The sequence below is a fragment of the Camelus dromedarius genome, chromosome 13, assembly GCF_036321535.1.
Source record: "Camelus dromedarius isolate mCamDro1 chromosome 13, mCamDro1.pat, whole genome shotgun sequence".
NCBI lineage: Eukaryota > Metazoa > Chordata > Mammalia > Artiodactyla > Camelidae > Camelus > Camelus dromedarius.
Window position 1 is genome coordinate 69262788 of NC_087448.1, and position 17801 is coordinate 69280588.

Consider the following 17801-nt stretch of genomic DNA (forward strand, 5'->3'; position numbering starts at 1 on the left):
GGGTCCTCATCTGAGGCCCTGACTACAGTTTCTCATCAGTAGGTTTATTGTGTCTTGTTTTGTCTTTTTTATCTTGTGCGAGTCATGTAGAGGGCTAGGAATGCCTTTCCAGAAAAAAAAAATTGCGTATTTGGAGACATTCATCCTTACAGTTTGGGAGGAATAAATGGACCTTCTAAAATTCACTCATGAACTATTGAACCCATGTACCCCACTTAAGAAACCCTGTCCCATGTACCATGCAACAATCATAACACAGTAATCACGTATGATTATTCAGACTGTCTCTTCTTCAACTTTAGAAGCTCCTTACCACTCTGAGCCGAAGCCCTGCTTCACCGAGCAAACCGGAGTAACAGGAGGAGGGCCCCCCTGGGCGCCCCGCTCCAGGCACCTGCGTCTGTTGGCTCCAGCCGCTCTCCTGTCCCTGCGGAGGAGCCCCCGTGGCTCTGAGCACCCCAGCCCACCAGGTATGCAAGGCTCAGACCCTTTCCCACTTACTCCAAGGACCCCACCCCAGTAATTTGCTGGTCTCGCCACTGCCTCCTCTGATTCCCCCTCCACTAAATTCTTCCCATCAGCCTATTAACAGGCTGTTATTTCTCCCACTTAAAAAAGAATGTAAAACGAGCAAAGACAATGCTCAGCTCCATCCCTCTTTCTAACCCGCCCTCCATGCCCAGCAATGGAAAACGCCTTAGAAGTGATGGGTCTGCTCCTTTCCAGTGGCTTGTTTCTTCCCATTTTCTCTTGACCGCCCCATCGTTCTACCCCCAGCTGTCCCTGCCGGAGCTGCCGGTGACCTCTGCGCTACTGAGTCCCCCAGCCGCTGCTCAGGCTTCAACTTGCAAAGTAGGAGTTCTGATGTGTGCTCTCCCTGCCGGGGCCTCCCCTTTGTGACACCCAGTCTCGGAAGGAGAGCCCACCTCGCGCTCCTGGGTCTCCCGGGTACTTCCTCCGAACCCCCTGCCGGCTAAACCAGAGTCGCTCGGTGCCCGAGCCTTGGGCCTCTTTCCTTCAGGATCTACACTTGCACTCTTGATCATTTCATAAAATTTTATAGCTTGAAATTCCATCTCTGTGCTGATGACTCGAAAATTTAAAACCACAGTTTAATCTTCCCTGTGGACTCCTTTCCCTCGTATTCACCACGCTCTGACACGCTGCAAATTCTGCTTTTCTGTCCGAGTGTCCGTCCCTAGAACGTAGACACCGGACGGGCAGGAGCTGTCTGCTCGCTCATGGCTGCGTCCCCGCGCGCAGACAGGAGCTGACCGGGAAAGAGACAGCAGGTATTTATGAAGTCAATAATGACATCAATTATTTCTAATTTTTAAATTTAAAAAAAGAATCACTGACCTCCTCCTCCGTGGCAGGCTCTGGTGAACCAGCTCTCCAATTTCACACGATTCACAGCTTAGTACCCAGAGACAGTTCTCCTGGTTTGAGTTTCACAGATGAGGCAACTAAAGATGGTTCAGCTCAGGGCCCTGCGAAGTGCTGGCCTGGGGCCAGACCCAGCCCACTGCTTGCTTTATTGACCTAAGAAGCAAACGTTTACATTTTCAAATGGATGAGAAAAAAATCAAGAGAAATAACGTTTCATGACCCATTAAATACAATTCAAATGTCAGTGTCTCTCGATGAAGTTTTACTGGCACACAGCACGCTGACCTGCTCCCGCCCTTCCCGTGCTTCCTGGCCCGCGACGGCAGCAGAGCTGCGCGGTTCCGCAGCGACCGCGTGTCCCCGAGGCCCAGGCTATTTACAGGTGGCCCTTTGTGGGGAAGTGTGGTGACCCCTGAGTTAGAAGGCTTGTCCGAAGTCAGGCAGTGGGGGAGGGGTGCCTTCTAACCTGGACACTGTGGTTCTAAGTCTGTATTTTCTCACGCTCCGTGATTCTCGGTGTCTCTTCTAAAGTTGCAAAACATTTAAAACAGTTTCTTAAAATGAAGGTTATGCCTGCCTTTCAAAGTCACGTATGGGCCACAGAGGGTGTTCAGGAGGTGATCATTGTGTTGGGAGAGGAGGGTGGGGAGTAGCTGGTTTAGAGATGCTCCCCACCCAGCACCCAGCTTTTCGGTCCTACAAAGCGCCCTGAGGCCCGGCGGGGCCTGTGCTGGGCACTGCTGCACGGTCTACCCGGGGTTCGGATCTGTGCAGCCCAGGACCCCCTTCCCACCCCAGGAGGGAGGGATGCCTCAGTGAGCACGTGCCCGGGGCCACAGGAGCAAAGAGAGAAGGAAGAAGGCACTTCCTGAGGGCAAGGTCAGCCCGACAACTTCCCAGCAGGCCAGTCCTTCTTCACTTCAGTGCTGAACAAAGAGGTGGAGGACAGTTGGCCCCACTTCACCCCCTTCCTGCTGAAGCCGTGGTGTGGTCTGTCAGCATGGCTGCTCCACCCCGGTCAGGTGCAGGGCCTTGGGAAACACCTCGCAGCTCTCTGCTCTCTGTTACGCTCATACATCGATTTAACCTTGCTCAGCCTCCCTTGACTTCTCCGTAACAGGGCAACACATAGCGTCCCTAACCAACACGTCTGCTGGGGTTGAACGGCTGTAAATGTCCTAACACGTTATCTCACACATACGGATCCAAAACGACAATTTTTACTTATTATTATCATTATTTATCATTAATAAGACGAAACACTTGGGAATTTTTCTTGACTGTTTTTTGTGAAGCTACTGTGAGATTGATAAAGGGGAAAAATATAGTTCTACAAATGGTGCTGGAAAAATTGGTTCTTCACATGGAAAAAAATGAAAATGGATTTCCTACTCCTTCCCGCGCACAAAAATCAACTCCAGATGGATTAAGAACTGAAATGTCAAAAGTAAAACTTGAAAACTTTTAGAATAAAATACAAAGGAGCAGCCTCATTACCCCAGGGTAGGGAAATACTTTTTAAATATGACACAAAAAATGCCGAACAAAACAAAAAGGAATTATCCATTTGATTATATTAAAAAGTGTTAATAATCTGTTTATCAAAAACCATTTTAAATAAGGCAAAAGGCAAGCTACAAACTGGAGGGAAATATTTGCAACACTTAAAACCAACACCAGAGTAGTCTCAAGAATGTGCAAAAACAAAAACAAAAAAAACCACAAAAACACTTTTTCGAAGGAATAAGGAAAAAAAATTACACAAGAGAAAATCGAAACACAAGAAAAACGTTTCACAGATGAAGAAACATTTATGGGTTGCAAACATGAGAAGACACTCAAGAGTCACTAATTAAAGAAACGCAAATCAAAAATGAAATGAAATGCCCTCTGAAATACCCCTGTAGCCCAGGAAGATTAAGAAGTCTGATGATACCAAATACTGGGAAGAATGTGGGCCAGCAGGAGCTTTAATGCGTCCCTAGAGGGGGTGAAGTACACAACCACATGGAAAACATTTTGGCATTACTTTGTGAAACTGAACATCTGCGTACCCCACAAGCCCGTAATCCCACGCCCAGGAGTGGACCCAAATATGTGTCTTTCAAGGGTCACACCATGAATGCTCACAACAGCCCTTTTGTTAATTACCAAAAACTGTAAATAACCCACATACCTATTCAAAAAATGATAAATAAATTTAGATACATATACTGGAACAGCAGAGAGCATTAAAATGAAAAAATTAGCTCTCACACAACGACATAGACTAATCTTTGTAAAGTCACTGTCTCAGTCAGCTTCAGCTGCTGTAACAAAAATCCCCCAGACTTGGGGTCTGGAACAACAGACACTTATTTCTCACAGTTCTGGAGGCCAGGAAGTCCAAGATGAAGGTGCCAGCCAGTTTGATTCCTCCTGCGAGCTGTCCTCTGGGCTTGCAGACAGCTGCCTCCTGGATGTGCTCACAGGGCCTTTCCTTGGGGTGTGGTCACAGACAGAGAGGACACTCTGGAGTGTCTCCCTCACCTTCTAAGGGCACTGACCCCTTCATGAGGGCCCCACCCCCATGAACTCAAATTAATCCCCTCCCATAGCCCCCCAGTACCATCACATTAGGGGCATGGGCTTCAACTTATGAAATTTGAAGGGACACAAACATTCAGCTCATAACAGTCATACTGAGTGAAAAAGCAAATACCAGAAGGGGCAGAGAAATACCCAGAGCACGTAAATGTAAAGAACGTACTGTTCAGGGGGTAAATGGGATGCAAAGAGCACAGAAGTCAATGGGAACGTTCAGGGGCTTTGATCAGGGAGCGTTTCACAGGAGTTTAATCTACTGTTAGATGAAGGAATGAATGAATGAATGAAAATAAATAAATCAACAGGAAGTGGGGAGGAGCTACCCATGGACTCGGAACTACTCTGCGGGGACGCCAGTGACCACGGTTACCATCAAATCAGTACTTGAGATCCAAAGAAACAGAGAGAATGGACAGAAATGGGTGAAGTTCAACCATGAATTCCAAACAGTGGGGGCTGAACTCAGCACAGGTTCCCGGGAAAGCCTGAGCGGGGGCTGCGGTGCAGCTGCGCGGGCACTGCGCCACCAGGGAGGGCCGCTCGGCAGAGCCACGTGCTTCCACGAGTCCTTCCTCCCAGAGGAGGAAGCGCGGCGCGGAGCGAGGAAAAGACAAGCTTGTGAGCCTCACCGCGGCGGGCCCAGCCTCCCCTGGACGAGGGCGGTCAGCACTCCCCTCCACCGCCAACCTCCGTCCAAATCTGGGTTTTGTGAGAGTTCAAAAGATCTCAGACTCACCAGTTTCTGTCACCCTGCTACCCCAGCTCTCCACCAAGCAGACCCTCAGAAAATATGGGTCCCCAGAAGGGACCTCCAAACTCAACTCTCAAGTCATTTCAAGTCACAACAACTTTTTGTACCTGAACTGCAAACTCCGAGGAACTCCGAGAAATTCATAACAAAAACACAGTAACTCTAGGATTTTCCAGTTCATTCCCCTTGGATGGATCCAGATAAAATTTAAAGTGGAGGCAAAAGTAAGAGATGAGCCCACAGACTGAACCCACTGAGCAGCCTTGATAAATGCCCTCCTAGTGCAGCTGGGGACCGTCCCCTGCTCCGTGCAGACACGACTCCATCCCTCACCCCTCCTGCCCCCTGCCCCTCCAGAAGGCTGTTCTGGATTAAGTAAGGCTGCGTTTTCTCCCTCACCCCTCATCCCCACCACCCGCAACTGAACCAAGTCAACTAAATGGTCTTTGGCTCTAGGGACCGGCAATTATAAGTGACAATCTGGCCAAGAGACCACCAACAGAACCTCGCACAGGAGAAAAAGATCTCTTTCCTGGCTAAGCAAATTCAATACCCAGGTGAACAGTTAATTTCCCACACAAAATGTGTGGATGCATTAAAAGCAGGCTGCTTTCTATATGGGGTGACCACATAATTTATCGCCTCGACTGGAACACCTTTGAGCATGAGACAGGGCACTATTAATAATTAAGGGGAGGAAGTGACTTTTCCCCCGAGCTGTGGGGCTGCCCGGTCCTCACACCATCGTAATCAGAGCAAATGAGCTTCTTCCGTCAGCTTCTTCCCCCCCAACCCCCCACGCCCACGGGCAAAAGGCAATACTGAAAACACAACTCAGTTTCACCCACACGTGCTGGTTTATTTAGGAACAGTACTCGACCGTCACTCCCATATAACTTTATCTCGAAGACAACTTTTCTGGGAATGGTATTTCTGTGTAATCAAAAATGCGTAAACATGCACATATTTATAAGACTGGAAAGAACACACATGAGGGTCAACAGTGCTTAGCTCTTGGGGGACGGGTCATTTACAATTCCTTTTTATGCATTTCTCTCAATTTATCTAAAAACAGCATTGTATTTACATATTATATTTAAAGTGGTTTATCTTATTCTCACATTTTGTCTACAAATGTTCTCATGAATCAGATTGATTGAAATTAGCAGCTACAAAGACCTATCAAGGATACATATACACATTCTAACTTCTTCAAAATGATAAGGCTTTGGGATTCATCCTCCAATATCTGGGGATTCATCCCTTTCCTCTCGATTTGTGAAAGCTGTGAGCTTTTCTCTTTTGTGCAAACTGGTTCAGAACCATAGGAGATTACAGCTAAAGGACCAGATCCTTCTGTGGGCATTTACCCCATGAAACCCCTGCTGTGTTTATTTCCTCTGGCACACACAGGAACAGCAAGCATTCTCATGCAAATGACCAGGCCCTCTGAGCTGCATTTCCCTGAAGGTGCAGTGCCAGGAAGCCACCGCAGGGTCAGTAAGAAGTCCCCCCACAGGACCCAGGGGGCCTTCTGGCAGGGCTCTTAAACAGTGGAGCAGCAGCACTCAAAGCACCCCCCCCAAAGAAAGTGTCTGAAGTCATCTGGTGCCTGTACAAAGAAAGAGGACCACGAGGCTGCCAGGTAAGCTGGAACATTCTAAAACTTACAGGAAGACGTTTTATCTGGCCCCGAGATGGATGCTTTTCATTGAAATGATTTGAAAACACCACTTTGCTTTTAGTGAAAGCTAAAATGGGACAATGATGATGTGGTTTTCCTGTGAGTATTTTTAAATTTCGCGTCTGGAGAGATGCATCATTTTGCAAATGATAACCACTATATATAAAAATAGATAAAAAACAAATTTCTTCCGCATGGCACAGGGAGCTATAGTCAATATCTTGTAATAACCTTTAATGAAAAAAATACATAAACATGAATATATGCTTGTGTATGCATGGCTGGGACATTGTGCCCTACACCAGAAACGGACACATTGTAACTGACTATATTTAAATAAGAACAAAACCCAAAAAACAAGTGTGTCCCTAACAAGCCATGCTGGGCAGCGTCAGTGGAAGGGTCGGCCAGCCGGCTACAGCTCCCGGGCTGGACGAGGTCTCCTCAGGGTGAGCCACCCTATTTTCGTGTCCCGGAACAGCCGGAGAAGACTGTGTGGAGCCACAGAGTGACTGTAAACTCTCCCCCAGGATTAAACTGCCTGAAAAAACCCAAAGCGACAGTGCTGCAGAGACCAGCCTTCCCAGGGTTAACACAGCCCGGAAGTTTGAATGCACGTCGAGGCATAAGGTGCTGAACGTCAATCAGGTTTCTCTGCGTTTTCTCAAAAGACTCTTTGTTTGCGTGCGCTGCCTATGGTCAGAAGCTGGGCCTCCTCTTGGTTTTGAAACTGCTTGAACTGCTACTGCAGAATTTGCTCAAAAATTCAAATATAAGTTATAAAAATAAATCTCCTTCCACCATCATGATCAACTTAAAGCACAACAGTGAAGTCACGGTTCAAACAGAAGCGCAGCTGGAAGATGTACTGGGAGGTGGCGGGGGGGTGGTGGCGGGCAGGTGGCCCGAGCACGACCTCCTCTTTGTAGGTGACGAGTCCCTCTCCAAGGTCCCCTGACGGGAGGAACCATCCGAACGTGAAGTCCTCGTGACAGCCCCCACCTTTAGTTCTGTCTCGCTTCTGTGCTCCTCAGCGGGTCCTCCTTGGCTCTACCTGATCTGAGCAGAAACTCCAGCGTGCAAAACCACACACTCAGAACTGGCCGCACACTTAGTTTCCAAAGTGTCAGTTTCAGGCCATGGACCAGGTGTGGGTGAAAAATGTAACCTCACTTTCTGTACTTAACTTCATTTTCACTTCATTACAACTACCAGTCCTCAGGAGGTGCTCACCGAACACTCGTGTTTGAAGAGCCCCTTGGAGATGGCGTTCAAACACCGAGTCTGATGAGCCGGGACCCCGCGTCCCACCCGCTCTGGGTGATGCTGACCATCCAGGCTGGGCAGACCCTGATGTGAGGGGCGAGGCCTCAGACCATCGTCTGGAAGCGGCTAACGGAGAGTTCTCCACCTGTCTCAGCTACTGGGCGAGACGAGATGAGAGCTGCCCTGGGTCTCCTCCTCCAGCGTCACCTCCTGTGGATGCTGAGCACAGGTGAGGACCCGTGTGCCCCTGCCCTCCTCACCACAGCAGGCCCGAGACACCACGGTTGGGCGGCGGGGTCCCACGGGGCTGGCAGGGCCCCATGGCAGCCGCCGGACCCGGAGGCCGTGGGCAGGTCGGAGCCAGCGCGGGAGGTGGGCGGGCTGTCAGAGGAGCCACAGCACCCGGCCTCTCACTTCTGCCCCTGTGGAACCAGGACTGCGTGGTGGGAGACGTGACACTTCTGCAGGGACAGTGGCACATGCCTTTTTTCACCCTTAAGTCCCGAGTGCCTTAGATTCAAAGTCTGGTTCACAAGCGGGGACTCCTGGGTGTGCCCGTCTGTCCCCTCGGAGCTGAGTTCAGTGCTTTCTCGCTTTTGCACCACATTTGCCCCTTCCCTGCTGTCTTCCCGGGAGACGTGAGAGGAGATCGTGGGCTCGGCGTTTGTACCTCTTCGTTGCAAGAGTGAGTTCATGAAAACCAACAGTGAGAGCAATACTTCATGTTATCTTTCGGGCAATAATTAAGAAGACCTAAATGTATTTTTGTTTTCTATTAAATCAGATGGGATTTATTACAAGCAGAGATCTTTCTCATGTTAGCAGGACCCCCAGATTGCACCAGAGTGGCTGTGCTGAGCCCTGATCAGGCTTCCATCACACCAGTAGAAGACCTGGAAACATTAGGATTAAAAAACATATATATTTCCCCAAAAAACAATTAAAACAACAAGACAAAAAACCCACAACAATGTGGTGTTATCTTTTGCTTTCCAAATGGTTAAAGGCAAAACAAAATGAAGCAAAAACACAAGCAAGAGGTCATCTTTTTTCCATTTCAATCTGAAACGTTCAGCTCAGTTTTCAAAGCCCTTTTCATCCCCTGCTCGGCTCCAAGTTTCCGCCGCAAGTCGTCATTTACGCTGATACACAAACCTTCTCGTTTTCTCCGGAAAAGTCCGCGTGGCTCACCCACACCCTCAGCTGGTTTCTCTCTCCACCGGGACTGTCTACTCTGCTGGTTCCGCTGTTCCTGCGAACTCTGCCAGCGCCCCTCCCTCCGGCACATGGGGACCTGGGTCCCACGAGTGCCGCTCAGCCCGGGCGGGGCAGTGGCCCTTGCCCCTCTCGGCGCTGCCATCACTGTGGGTGCTTGATGGGTGGCGTTCAAATACCGCCACCTGGTCCTACTCCTTAGCTCTCTCCTGAACTGTGAACTCTGCGTGGTGGCAAAGAACAGGTCATCTTCAAGGGCGGGGGTGCCATCTTCTTCAGAGCAGGGTTTCTTTTTCCCTCCTATTTTTGCAAGTAGAAATAGGAGACAGCAGTGCTAAGCCCTGTCAAAAATGTTTTCAGTTTCTGTGCTCTTCAAAAGTATTTAGTATGCTACATGTCAATACATGTGTTATGTTGCTTTTTGGGCAAAATGTAATTCCTGATTATTGTGGAATATTTAAAAATATATGGGGAAAAAAAGCCAAAATATCACCTATAAACTACAATTTATGTTTACATTCTGTGTTGTATGCCTCTATGCCTTATTTGAAGGTTATCACACATGTGCAGCCTATGTATTCGTGGCTGTCTATTCATCTATTCATCTATTAGCTGAAACCAAGATGTTTTATTTAGACTTCCCTCTAAAAGTGTGGGTTTATATGCTACCTGATATGCTGTAACTTGTGTTTTGATTCAGTATCGTGGGCACGCGGCAGGACGTCACTCTCTAATCCTACTGCTACTGCGACATTATCACAAGGTCGTTGTTTAAACGCATGGAGTTTCCTCACAGGGAGCTATCACCATATATGAAACAGCCCTCCGTCGCTGGACACTTCGGGCATCCTGTGGCGCATCGCTGCCTCCGTGGGTTATCGTGAATCGCACCTCCCAGCTGCCTCCCCCCCGTGCTGACCCCGGGCTTGGATGAGTGACGTGTGCGTTATTTCCCTCCTGCTGCTGTAGGAGATTACCACTAGTTCAGTGGCTTTGAGGAACCAGGTATATTATTTTACAGTTCTCAAGGTCAACGTCCAAAATTGCTCGAGGGGATAAAATCAAAATCTGGCAGAGCTGTGGCCCTCCTGGAGATTCTAGGGAGAACCCGTTCTCTGCATTTTCCATGGCTGAAAGACTTAAACATTAAGACGAGACACCATAAATGTCCTAAAAGAAAACATTGGAGAACCATTCTCTGACATAAATCTTAGCGATGCTCTGCTAGGGCAGTCTACCCAGGTAATAGAAATAAAAGCAAAAATAAACAAATAGGACCTAATTAAACTTATAAGCTTTTGCACAGCAAAGGAAACCATAAGCAAAACAAAATGACAACCTATGGAATGGCAGGAAATAGTTGCAAATGATGTGACTGACAGTGGCTTAATTTCTAGAATATATAAACAGCTCATACAACTTAATAACAAAAAAACAAACAACCCAATCCAAAAATGGGCCGAAGATGTAAACAAGCAATTCTCCAGTGAACACATACAAATGGCCAAAAGGCACCTGAAAAAATGCCCAGTATCACTAATTATCAGAGAAATGCAAATCAAAACTACAGTGAGGTATCACCTCACACCAGTCAGAATGGCCATCATTCAAAAGTCCACAAATGACAAATGCTGGAGAGGCTGTGGAGAAAAGGGGACCCTCCTACACTGCTGGTGGGAATGCAGTTTGGTGCAGCCACTGTGGAAAACAGTATGGAGATTCCTCAAAAGACTAGGAATAGACTTACTGTATGACCCAGGAATCCCGCTCCTGGGCATTTATCCAGAAGGAACCCTACTTCAGGATGACACCTGCACCCCAGTGTTCATAGCAGCACTATTTACAATAGCCAAGACATGGAAACAGCCTAAATGTCCATCAACAGATGACTTGATAAAGAAGATGTGGTGTATTCATACAATGGAATACTATTCAGCCATAAAAACCAACAACATAACGCCATTTGCAGCAACATGGATGTTCCTGGAGATTGTCATTCTAAGTGAGATAAGCCAAAAAGAGAAAGAAAAAATACCATATGATACCACTCATACGTGGAATCTAAAAAAAAAAAGACACAAATGAATTTATCTACAAAAAAAAAACAAACTCATAGACATGGTAGACAACTCATGGTTACCAGGTGGGAAAGGGGGTGGGAAGGGATAAACTGGGAGTTCCAGATTTGCAGACCCTAACTACTACATATAAAATAGGTAAACAAGATCCTACTGCAGAGCACAGGGAACTGCATTCACTATCTTGCAATAGACTATAATGAAAAAGCGTATGAAAAGGAACATATGTATGCACATGTATGACTGAAACGTTATCCTGTACACCTCAAATTGACACATTGTAAACTGATTAGGCTTCAATTTAAAAAACAGTTTTTTGAGTTATAATAAAAAAATAATTCTCTATGTTTTCCAGCCTCCGGAGGCGGCGTGCACTCCCTGGCCCATGGCTACGTCACCCCAGCCTTGCTTTGGTTACTGTGTCTGCTCTGACTCCAGCCCTCCTTCCTCCTCTTGTAAGGACCCTTGTGATTACATCAGGAGCAGCCAGAATGTCCAGGAATGAGCTCACCATTTCAAGACCCCTAACTTAATCACATCTGTAAAGTCCCTTCTGCCTTGCACGGTAACAAATTCACAGGTCTTCGGGGATTAGTATGTAGATGTCTTTGGGGGCCACTGTTTTGCTGACGGTGAATTTCTTCGGTCAATGGGACATCAGCAAATGCAAGGCAAGCTCAAGGCAGACAGGCAATCGAGCTGGCGGACTTTGCCTCTTGGAACCTCGGTGGCACCACATACAAGATCTTTCCGATGGAGACACCATTTGGATACAAACCAGCGCGCCCAAGGCCTTAGCCGACAGCTGGGCCTCCGAGTGGCACTGTCTCGGATTCGACAGCCCTAACCACGTCGCCACATAGCCACAGAAACAGTCCCCAGGGAAGGCCAGCAGGCAGCTGCTTGGCCCAGTTAAGTCCAACTCCTGCAGAAGAATTCTGATTAAATAAATCATAGTTTTGAGATACAGTGTCTGGGGTTATCTGTGATGCAGCAATATAGAACTTGAAGTTTCAAACAAAATTATGATGAACAGCAGTGCGTGTACATCTTTGGGGAACATGTGAATCAGGCGAGAGCCTGAAGGACTAAACAGGCCCAAAAGGCCGCCCCTCCAGGGGCAGGGGGTCCAGCCCTCCGTAGGTGCAATTGTTTCCTTCTGTTAAGAAGGTCCTCAGAGTAACTTTCAAGCCCAACTAAGTTGGTGACAACGCACTCTGCTGGGATGTGCTGACCTGGGCGCGACTGAACGAGTTATTCCACGTCTTCGAGCCTTCATTTTCTCAGCAAATGGGGTTTTATCAGTAAAATGGGGACGGGAAATAAGTAGAAATGCTGCTGCTCTTTCCCTTGGGACTGCTCCATCATCCCACAGAAGAGTCTCTCCTCACTGTGTCCTCCACGCTGTGGAGCGCCGTGACCGGGGAAGCCCCTCCCCAGGCGTCACTGGGGGCCTGGACGCACCAGCCGGAGGATGGGCTCTGTCAGCGCGTGCTGGGAACTGTGTGGGCTCGGCCAGTCGCAGCCTCTCTCTCAGCCTTGGTTTCTCTTCCTGGCTTTGTCCTCCACCAGACCTCTTGGTTTCCCACCTGGAAGAGTTGTGTTAAGCACCGAATGGGCGGACGCACGTTGAGCCCCTGGCAGAGTGGCCCTGGAGGTCCTTCTCAGCCTCCCCCACTGCACACGCGCTCCCCCCTCCCACCGCCCCACGGACCCCCGAGCCCTGCTGCGTCTAATTGGTTGAATGCTTTATAATACGTTTGGTTGCTATTTCTTGTTCCATTGTGCTGGCCAGAACCTCCAGGACGAGGCTGAACAGGGGAGAACAGATACCCCTTTGCTTTCAACCTATTTGTGTCTTTGGACTGAAATTGTGTGTCTCAGAGACAGTATATGGTTGGATTCACATACAATTCTAACAATCCCTGACTTGCGACAAGGGTACTTACTATGAATGTGATTGTTGATATGGTTGGATTTATATGTGTTATTTTGCAATTTGTTTTCAGTATGCCTCCTGTATTTTTTAATTCCTCCTTACTCCTTTCTTTCTTATTACACAAATCATTTTGTACAGTGAGAAGGGAAAGAGGTGGGGACAGTAGGCGTTCTCATTACTCCACATGGGACAGCAACACGTTAAATAGTTTCTTTTCCTTTCATTATTCAACCTTGGAAGGAAAGAGACAGGGAATGGGCACCCTGGGGACAGAGGGTGAACCCAAAGACGACGAGGAAGAGTGCGGGGGTTAGCCCGCCAGGAAGTTCTGGTCATTAGGGAAAAGCGAGTGACTCAACATTTCAAACACTGATAATATCAAAAACACCTACGACGACAGATGAGATGAACGACGACAGATGAGATGAACGACAACAGCAAAACTCCTGACCCACGCGTGTGCGCCGTGAGTGCGTTCACAGCCAAAAGTGGACGGACGGCACAGTCAGCCCCACCTCCTCCAGGAAGTTCTCCCGAATGAGCCAGCGTTTAGTCACCTCTCCTGCATTGTGGACTCCACGTACGATGTAGCCTCTGTTCCAAGCAATTCAGTTAATGACTTCTATTTTTGTACCTGCGTATACTTGCTATTGTGAATTATTTACAATTGCTTCACACGTGTGACTCTTATCTTGGAGCAGAAAACCCCTGAGAAAAAAGCCCATGTCTTGGCTTTTCTTCTAATGTTAATTTAGCCTTCTCCAAACTTTCCCACCCATAGTTCAGGGAAATGACAGAATATTCTGGAACTTCATGTGTCCTGAACAGCCTTTAACTCGACCAAAGAGCACACTGGGATGCAAACACTGAAGAACTGACAACAGACCATTTTACTTCAGACACACATACTCTTCAAAGTTCCCTTTAAGTTCTTGTCTAACCAGTAAGAACTTACCCACCGGGAACCTAGTTGAACCATGCATGGAGGAATGAGCGTGCCACCATAGAATCTAGCAGAATGCTGTTTCTGTGGTCCCTGTCACAGTCGCAGTCTGTATGTGGGCACTGTTTCAGGGGATTGCAAGGCGTTCCTCAAACGCAGAACCACACTGAGCCAAGGCAGGAGGACTGTGTTCTCTTTCTTTCTTGCAGAATTCACCCTGGATGTAGATGTTTTCCTTCTCTGATAGTTTGAAAATGAGGAAAGGGCTAAGGTCAGGTTTAAAAAATATATAGTGTGAACCTTGGGCCACTTGCCTGAGAATCAGCTGGGACACATTTTAAAAATCAGGTTCCTGACCCTTCACGAGAGCCGAAGATTCAGAATGTGCACAAATGTGGCCAAGAATCTGCATTTAAACAGGCTGCCCAGGGAGCGTTACGGATCCTACTGTTTGAAAGCCCTAGTTTTATTTTTAATCATAGCTTGATTTCCTGAGAACCTGCCTTCCTTCCATCCCCCTCTCCCTCCTCCTTGGTCCATGATCACCTCCCATCCATTCACTAAGGCTTGTTTCTGTTTCATTTTTATTTTTGATACATGATGTGCTGCTAAGACAGGGTCACAGTTCCGAAGCTTGTCTTGCACCAGACTCATCCCTGAAGCTTAGTAAGTAACGCCCGGGCCCCAGCCCAGACCCACCGAGCCGCACTCAACAGGGCGAAGGCTGGGGCAGACACTTCTTCAAACATCGAACGGGTGACTCAGTAGTTGGCACAGAGAAACTGTGCCTTAACAGGGGGCCGCGACCCCCATCTGGGAGACCATCACCGTCTTCCCGTCCCCGGCGTCCCAGGTGGTGGTGGCTCCCTGGCCCTGGGTGTCCCAGGTGTGCACTGCAGAGCACGTGGGGCAGCTGTGTCTGTGCTCCACACGCCCCTCCCAGCATGGACCCGCTGCCCTCTGCGGGCAAGTCAGTGTCTCCGGCAATCCCAGCCGACGGCCATCCTTCCTGGAGCCTCCAGTGGCCAGTCCAGGAGAAGCGCATTTGCCGAAACTTCCAGAGGCAGTAATAAAAGTTTCCAGTTCACTCAGGAGATAATTATTTCTGGGACTTCTCACAGAACATTCTACATCTCCCGCGCAGCCTCGGATTCCCAGTTCTGCTCCTCTGCTGAGAGGGTGGACAGCACGCCGGCCCTGAGCTTCCCTTGGCCTAAAGGAATCTCTTATCATCTAGATGGCCCCTGCGTGGAGCAGGACGCGGCCCCTCATTGTTGACGTGGTCCCAGTGCAGGTGTCAGAGGCACCCGGCGTCTGCTCGCTCATCTCGGCAGACGCCCCCTGGCCGTGCCAGGAGGATCTCTTACAATCCAGCTGTAGGAACACAGGCAAATCCCCAGCATCACCGGTAAATAAGCAAAGTAAACAACAGCTGTAAACCAGGGTCTCGCCTGGGAGGTCCTAGTGGAAACAGCTCCATATCCAGGCAGCCCAGGCCCCGCGAAGGTGGCCTGGGTCTCCACATGCACCGTAAGCACTTCGGGGAATTTAACAGCACTGCTCTCTGTTTTGACTTTTGGGGCTGGCGAGGAATTTGGCTAAAGGTTTTTAGAGAGAACAAAAGGCATGGCCCCTAGTCAGGGACCTCCTGTATTTTGCATTTTTGCTGGCTGAGGTCAGTCCACGAACTGCAGAGCTGTTTTAAAATGTAATCATAACTACAAAGGTAGGCTCTGGAATTTTTGCATTGTTTGGCATTTAGTGATTAAAGCTGACAGTCGTTGGGCAGAACCGGAGTTTCAGAATTGATAGACCTCGACTAATCCCAGCCATAAAAATGGTCACAAATGAATGCTGTGACAGGTTTTGAACCAAGAAAAATCATCACTGAGCTCACCAGAAAAGATTAAGAGACTGTCAAGTCAAAAAATTATTGGCTCCATTTACACTTGCTTTGGGGAGTGAACGCTGCTTTATCCATTTGTACTGGCTCAGTCTCCTCTTTCATGTGTCTTGTTATAATAATTTCCAAAGTCATAAACAAAGAAAATAAGACATCACCTCAGATAAAACGGCACAGGACTTAATATAAAACATTAGCCGCGGCACAGCCTGGCCTCCGAGAACAAAGGAGTTTAAAATTCATCCTACTTTGCAGTGTTAGAACACTTCGCATTAAATCTAGATGTTAATCCTGATTACATTGTTACACATTCCACAGTTCCCATGCCGTCAGCGCGAGGACTTTATTATTTATGTAACTTCGAGAGCTGATGCAGAGTGAGTGCATCTGATCGCAATGTATATGGCACGGGGGGGAAATCATCAGTAGGTTTCAGGGGAGAGAAAAAGGCCATTTTAATTCTGTTGCAAGACTATTGATTAGTAACAGATGTTGCTTTTCTGATTGAATTATTTTTGATTCATTTTTTAAAAAAAATATAGATCTGTCAAAGTATTTTAAGTCATCTAGAGATAGAGGTTATTTAAACAAGATTCTTTTATTTCTCTTTCTAGGGAGAGCTTCCACCTTCCTGTGCTGCAGGTTACTGGGGGGTGTAATTTAGAGTGACATTTGCTGGAATATATAGGAGTGCCAGTTTCCCTGGGGGACGGGGGCCCTGGTCCAAAGAGGAAACAGTTGGGTCCATTCTGGTGTCAGGGGTCTTTGAGCAGCAGTGAGCTACAGAAGTCTTAGACGGGCATAGCATAGCGCCTTCCCAGGCTTAATCAAGAATTCGAGAGTTCAACCAACAGGGTTTCCGGGGAGCAAATGCTCTTCCTTCCACGGCAGGGACTCTTTCTGAGAAAAATCTCCTTCACTTAGCTTGGCCCCAGCATAGCTGATGCTCTATTCTATTTGCATGGGACGCTAAGCTCGAGAGGGAGCTGGGGAGCCCAACTCTGAAATTAGAAGCAAGCTTCCCATGACGGAGCCGGTGAACTTCCAACTGGAGGTGTGTCTTCTGGCCAAAAGAATGAATAGGCAGCCTCCCTCTTGTTTTCCAAATGTAGGTCTTTAGGTCCTCCATTCTTTTATATATATATATATATATATATATATATATATATATATATATATATATATATATTCTTTTTTCCATGTTTTAATACAATTTAAAAATTTTTAAACTAGATTTATTATTTTATTTTATTTAATTTGGGGGAGATTACGTTTACTTTTTCATTTGTCTTACTTTCAGAGGAGGTGCTGAGGATTCGACCCAGGACCTCATGCATGCTGAGCATGTGCTCCACCACTTAAGCTACACCCTCCCATCCAGGTCTTCTGTTCTTGCTGCCCTAAAAACTTCCAACGCAGACGGGAGGTGAGCAGAGCAAAAAAACTTGGAAGAAGAACATCAAGTCTTAAATAATATATCTGAAGAGAACAACGCAAGGGGAAGTAAGACTGTCATTTTCTGTGTCTCTGTGGCACAGATTGCACAGCTGGGGTTCTTGTAGAATTAAAACAGAAAACAATAAGGAGTTAAAATATAAAGATGAGGACGTACCAGATAAAACCTGGCTCCTGGGCGCCTCTGGGAAATGACACGGAGCATCTCAGCTCCGGGCTGGCTTCCCCACCGAGCACCATGGGTAAGGCCTCGTGGATCCCAGCGCGAGGAAGGAGCCTGTCCTTGGCTTCTCTGCCGCTCCCTTCCCACCTCCTCCCCCAGGCTCAGCCTCCTGTTGTGAATCACAACCTGGGGCGTCCAGACCCCAGGGATTTCAGCCACTGCTCCGTCCTTCCGCGAAGGCAGATTAAACCCACCTGTTTGCTCCTCTTTGAGGTGAGTTCCCTGCTGAGTGTATTCAAAACTAAGCTATTTTCCCTTCAGACTGTGAATTTCTGATTCAGAATCCAGATACGTGATTTCATTTTTTTCCCTAAAATGTGAGTTTTCCTAATGGCTGCCTTACTATTGACAATATAATATAGTCCCACA